A 6,230-nucleotide genomic window follows, 5' to 3' on the forward strand; every position below is an offset into this window, starting at 1 on the left:
CTTAGCAACTTCAACCCAAGAGAAAGGAGGGCCAGCCACAGAGTCCCCAGACTCTCCTTCCTAATAAAAATGTGTGTTGGTGGAAGTATTCTCCCCACCAACTCACAATGTCCTGAATCAAGGTTAGTAGTGTCCCATCCCCACTATACACAGTGTTGATGGCACAATGGTTACCCCTCGTTAAATGCTGGATCTTGCACCATAATTTCCTCGAACACATCTGGAAGTCATCCTCCATAGCCTCACCAAGCTCCTCCCATACCTGTGTTTTTGCCTCAGCAACCACCAAAGCTGCATTCAGCTTGACTTACCGGTATCCATCAGCTGCTTTCGGCCTAGGTTGTCCTGGTGCCAAGTACACTGGTGATGAACACCCTTATGCTTGAACATTCTGTTTTTATGGAGAATCCATGACGGGCAAAAGGCTCCAGTTGGGCTCTGGTCAGGGGTTCCTCCTAATCACGGCCATCCTGGGGTCCAGTACGTATGGCCCACACCTGCTCGGTGCCTCTCATTGGGGCCTACTCCAGAGTGGAATAGCGTCCTACTCCTCTCAAGAGGACTTGTACCAGAGTCCAAGCTGACTATATCTCCCGAGAGCTAGCTTCCGTAGCAGTTAAACCAGAAGCCTTCAGTTGCCGTCAAGATCACAATCCACCCGTCAGCCTTGAACCCTCTACAGGTGGTGAGTCCATGGGAAGGGCCACCTATGTTGTCTCTTCAGGCTGTGCCCGGCTAGACATCATCGGTGCATGCCAGGCCACCAGCCGCTTGCCGTTAAGCCTCGGCTCCATGCCAAATTCCAGAGGGAGCCCCAGTGACATGCGTCTGGGCAAAGGAAAACCTCTTCCAATAGTGTTGTTTTCATAGGAGGTTTGGAGCTGTGCTTTGTCTGGTCCTTCACCTACCACTTGTTTGCCCTAGGTGACCTTACCAGGGCCATACAATCCCTGACAACGTTGCTCCTAGGGTCACTGGGACACACAAAAGCCTCCATCATGGTAAGGCTCAAGGAGGAGAACAGGCAGGCATAGCGTCTCAAGGATTAAAATTTAAATTGACGAAATCTCTGTCATCATACCATACTTTTATTCCCTAATGGAAAAGATTAATGTTAAGATAGGAAAACAAAATAAGAAAAGCCTTTGATTACAAAACTTCTCTCAACAGTCGCTTTTTGGATAAGCTGGCCATTTGTTAAAATAGCCAAACATTACTGTAATCAACTAGAATGGCACAGGTCTCTAATTTGCAATCAAGTAAATAAAAAATAATTCACAGGAGGAAGACAGCATCACACACACAGACATACTGATGCATGATTACTCATGCATCATGGTCCACAAAGGTAATATTAAGAGGGTGTGATCAGAATTAAATAAAAAAAGTGATAAGTGCTAACAAGTCTTTACACATTACACGCTCAACAGAACCGTGTGATACCTCCATTTGCTTGATAGACTCCACCATCATCCCAGTCCACCAGAAAGCTGTAAAAACAGGGACGAATGACTACCGGTTGTAATGATGTCTGATGCCAACTTGAAGCACATGATGTCCGCTGGACACTGTAAAATTGGACACACAGGTCGGTAGGTATTGGTTTTAGTCAATCAAGTTGGGTGTCAATGAGATTATGTACAAAAAGATTGTGTTTGCTGTAAAACAGCAGCTTTTGACATGTAATAAAACAGTGTGAGGCTGGTAAAAGAGTCACGTTTGATTTACAAAGAAACAGCAGTGGTGAAAGACATCACTAAAATCGCTGAAGTTGCAAAGTTTTCTCATCTATATAAAATGCAACTTGAAATACTGGAGGGATAAGAGAGGAGTACTGTATGGGAAACCCATCTTACTGATCACTTTCTCAGCAAAAAACATTTTGCAACTTATGTGTAGCTTGTCGATAAAATGCAAATTTCTCTCCATAAAATGCACAACATTTTGTAAAGTTTAAATTGTTTTTTTAATGCATTTTGACTGATAACCTCTCTATCTCTATATTCAATAAACAACCACAAAACATTTGTGAGCAAAGTTACAAATTCAGGGGGGGATAATTCTTTTTCCTTCACTGTATATGTCGCCCACCTTAAACCCCTCCAAATATAGGTAAACTAAAGTATCATTTTTTAAAATGAAAAGGGGCATCATTAAAACTGGAGAAAATGTAGCTATAAGTGTTCGATTGTAAAAATAAACCAGCTGATCAAGGTTTTTAAACAAAACCGCTTTACAAAGCTAGATCTTTGTCGTTATGCCCAAAAATAATGTTCTTACTACATTCATTATGTTTTATGCACTCTCATTTGTGTCACAGAAACATTGGAAAAAACATTTGGGTGGTGAAACCACAAATTATCACTTTCCAAGTGATAGTTCACTCGACTTCTGTAACCTCCCCATCTTTTTCTCAATGTGAAAGACCTTAAGCATACACTGTTTAGAACAGTCTCTAATTGATTTGTCTGTGAATGGGAGGTATCACATTAAGAGTGTCACAAAGCTATTCTCTCTCATTGTCCCTCCATCCTCCCACACATCTGGGGTGTGTTTGAGGTGAGGCTGAGGACTTCTAAAGAAGAATCCTCTTTGTCATGAGACATTTTTAACAGGCATATTCAGCAATGGGTGTGAAAATAGGCATAGCACCTGACTCCTACAAAAATGAGTTGTGTACAGGAGGTGGGTGGGGGGTGGAGTCAGAGTTTTCCTTCCAAAATGTTTTTTTGCAATGACACTTCATTGAAATATTACCTGTGAAATGGACTGGGATTGACTGGCAACCAGTCTGAGGCGTAGTCGGCTTTGTGCCCCAAATCAGCTGGGATAGGCTACAGCTCTCTGTGACTCTGAACAGGATAGGGGTTTCTAGAAAAAGGATGGATAGATGGATTACCACTGAACTGCCTTGTATATCCGGGCCTACCATCTGCATGGTTCTGTTTATAATCACCGACTCTGTAATCTTGTGTTTCAGTGGGTGCATGCGTGTGTATGTGGCTCAAGCCTCCACTCCAGCTTCTGTTTTACCTCATATATGACAGCAACTCTCCAAACACACAATGCATAAGTGATATTACAAGTATTAATGCACACTGATGCAATAAAAAACAAAATATTTAACATTACTTTTCTGAGTAATCAGAGGGATTTTCTTTGGTTTACTTCACTGTATCTGTGAAATGATTTAATAGGATACAAAGAAAGTACTCTTTTCGAAAATGCCCTTTTATTTTGCACAAACCATATTATTCTTTTTTTTTGGTTGAACATTCAGTATTGGTAATTGCTTTTAAAAGGATAAAATTAATGTTTATAAAACTTGCAGGCCTGAGTGAGTACATTTCATTTTTTTTTTTTTTTTTTTTTTTTTTTTCATAATTGATGTACTGTATAGTGTCTTGGAAAATCGCTCTTCAAATGGAAATGACGGTAACAAACTGAGCCTTTGATAAAAGCAGTATATACCTCATGGCAGAAAGATTATGTAATTGGTGTAAATAGAAGGAATTCATGGGATTCAAAAGATTAATTTGTCCTTTGAAAAATGAACTGTCAAATAAGACTTTCTGCTTTCATTGAACGTTCTGTTATACGTATCAATAAGCCAACAATGTGTTATGCAGCATACAACAACACATTGTTGAGCTTAGAGTATAATGAAGGTAGAACAGCACTTAATAGACAGCTTATTTACCATTTACACAACAGAGGCACAAAAGAAGTTGAATATATACTGTAGATATATACAGTTTTTGCCATCAGTGTCCATGTAGGGCATGTTGTGACTTTTTAAACGCTTCCTGTCTTGGATTTAAATTTTGAAATTACCATTACTACTAAGACTATACATGTCAGATATAAGAAAAGTTGCTGATCGTGGAACAGCTTGCATTTGTGTTAGTAAACCAATTTTCTTGTAAACTGCAAGCACCTTCCAGCTGGACAAACCCCTCGCCCCCAAAAAAACAACTCCGTAGTGTTATGCCTTTTCCACCCAACTGTAACGAAGCCATGTTACAGTCAAGACGGTAACGTTCTTGTGGCATTTAGCAAACCTAGAATCCATCATTTAAATCATTGTAATCATTTGATTACACCAGAGTCTTGTGACAAGATCTTTATACCACTCCATCTGACACTTGGCATCGTGCTTGGTGATGTAAGGCTTGAATGCTAATGTTCGGTCTTAGAACCCCATGAAATGAAGGTACTAGTCCACTCTGCAAGAATACAGATTTCACTTGATCATGGCACAATACTTAACATTCATATTATAGAGTCTGACACACTTATGCTTATTATAAGGTACGTAAATCAGTGGCGAAACCAAAACAGATGTAATCATATTTTTAAACTAATGTCTATAGTACTGGATATTATTTTATTAGAAAAATAAACATTTTAACAGGGTTACGGTTCTTGAGATCTCAGGGCAATTGTGAGAGTGCATGGAGTGGGTAATAATCACACTTAAGCTGCATGGAAGTGGAATGTGGACCGCGACACAACCAATGGCATAAACTAAACATGGGCAAATTTATCTTGACTTTGATTCTCTGTACAATTTCACCCATGCCCACCGCTACCCATAATATTGATGATGTGGAAAATAATTATAATAATCTATTTCCATTCTATTACAATTTCAAGTGGAGTTGTAAAATTTCAGGTAACCATCAAGGACAATATCCATTTTGAGTCAAAACAGTGCAGGCATATCAGTAGTCAAATTACGATAACCCAAATATCATACAGCCATTATTTTCAGTTACTGTAGCAATGGTAAAGTGGACAATAGATGAATAAATAAGTGTAATATTACGAGAGCATCAAGGAGAGGTAGTCCTCTAAACCTGGACAGAACAAGGGACAGTGTGAAAAAAGGAAGACCGAGAAGAGGGTAGCGTGAGGAGGAGAGAATGGGAGCCTTTAATTGCATGGAGGCAGCATGACAATTGAGAGGAGAGTGGAAGGAGGAAAATCTCCAGGAGTATTGATCAGTTCGGTTCTTCCATTTCAGTCACTCCTCACCCCCTTCTGCATCTCCCCCTTCACCCAATTTGCACCCCTAATTTAGATTGAGGCATGTGTGCATGTGAATGTGTATGAGTGATGTTAAGGTCATTTTGAACACTGTTTGTCCTTCAGTGTATGCGTACATCTCTAATATATTCATTTACTTGTTAACTTGCCTGTCCATCATGTTACAGAGGTATTGCAAACACTAAGGACGTTGTGTCATATACGACTGTAATTTCTATTTCTGAGCATAATTGCTAAACGACTTAACTATTTTATTTGAGAGTTATTTGTGACTAGCTTGTAGATGTTTTAGGTTTGCAGGTTATATGGGGAAGTGATGGTGTGTGTGTCTGCGTATAGCAGGTGACAAACAGTGGCAGAGGTCGTGGGGGTTATACTTCCTGATCGATCTCCCGTCTCCCTTCAGAGTGACCCTACACCTTTTCCTGGGCCTAATGAGATACACCTCATCATGGAACCAACACATGGACATCCCCACAAAATAATAGAAACACAAATATGTTGCAAGTCCAAGTATAATTTCACAGTCCAGCCAAAAATATGTTTATTTATCTGCTGATTCCTAGAAACAATTCTAGCCACTATCTAAACTAGTCGGACCCCTCTCTTGAAGGATATATGATCAAGGCTGTGACCTTCCACCCCTGTCTCAGTCCCAGACTGAATCAATTCCTAACCAGACAATCCTCACACCCTAAATACCCCCACCCCTTTTTCTGAACATAATGACCAGAGCAAGGCTACTTCACAAACAATATAAAACACAGCCAGCCTCAAAGATTGTGTGTGCTCACTCATGTTCGATGTGTGATTGAGTCAGGAAAGGTGAGAGGCATTTATCAAGTCATGTTCTGATTGCAAGCTCTAATTAAGTGTAACTGGTCAGCTGCTTGCATTCAAAGTAAAACACTGGAACAGTTTTGGTGTGATACTTTCTGCTTTTCTTCCCATGTGCATACTGCGCATATATATATATATATATATATATATATATATATATATATATATATATATATATATATACACACACACACACACACACACACACACCTAGACACACAGTGGGTACGGAAAGTATTTAGACCCCCTTAAGTTAACAATTTGCTAAAATCATTTCAGTTCATTTTTCCCCCTCATTAATGTACACACATTACCCCATATTGACAGAAAAAAATACAGAA

Source organism: Phycodurus eques, chromosome 11 (genome assembly GCF_024500275.1).
Source record: "Phycodurus eques isolate BA_2022a chromosome 11, UOR_Pequ_1.1, whole genome shotgun sequence".
Classification (NCBI taxonomy): domain Eukaryota; kingdom Metazoa; phylum Chordata; class Actinopteri; order Syngnathiformes; family Syngnathidae; genus Phycodurus; species Phycodurus eques.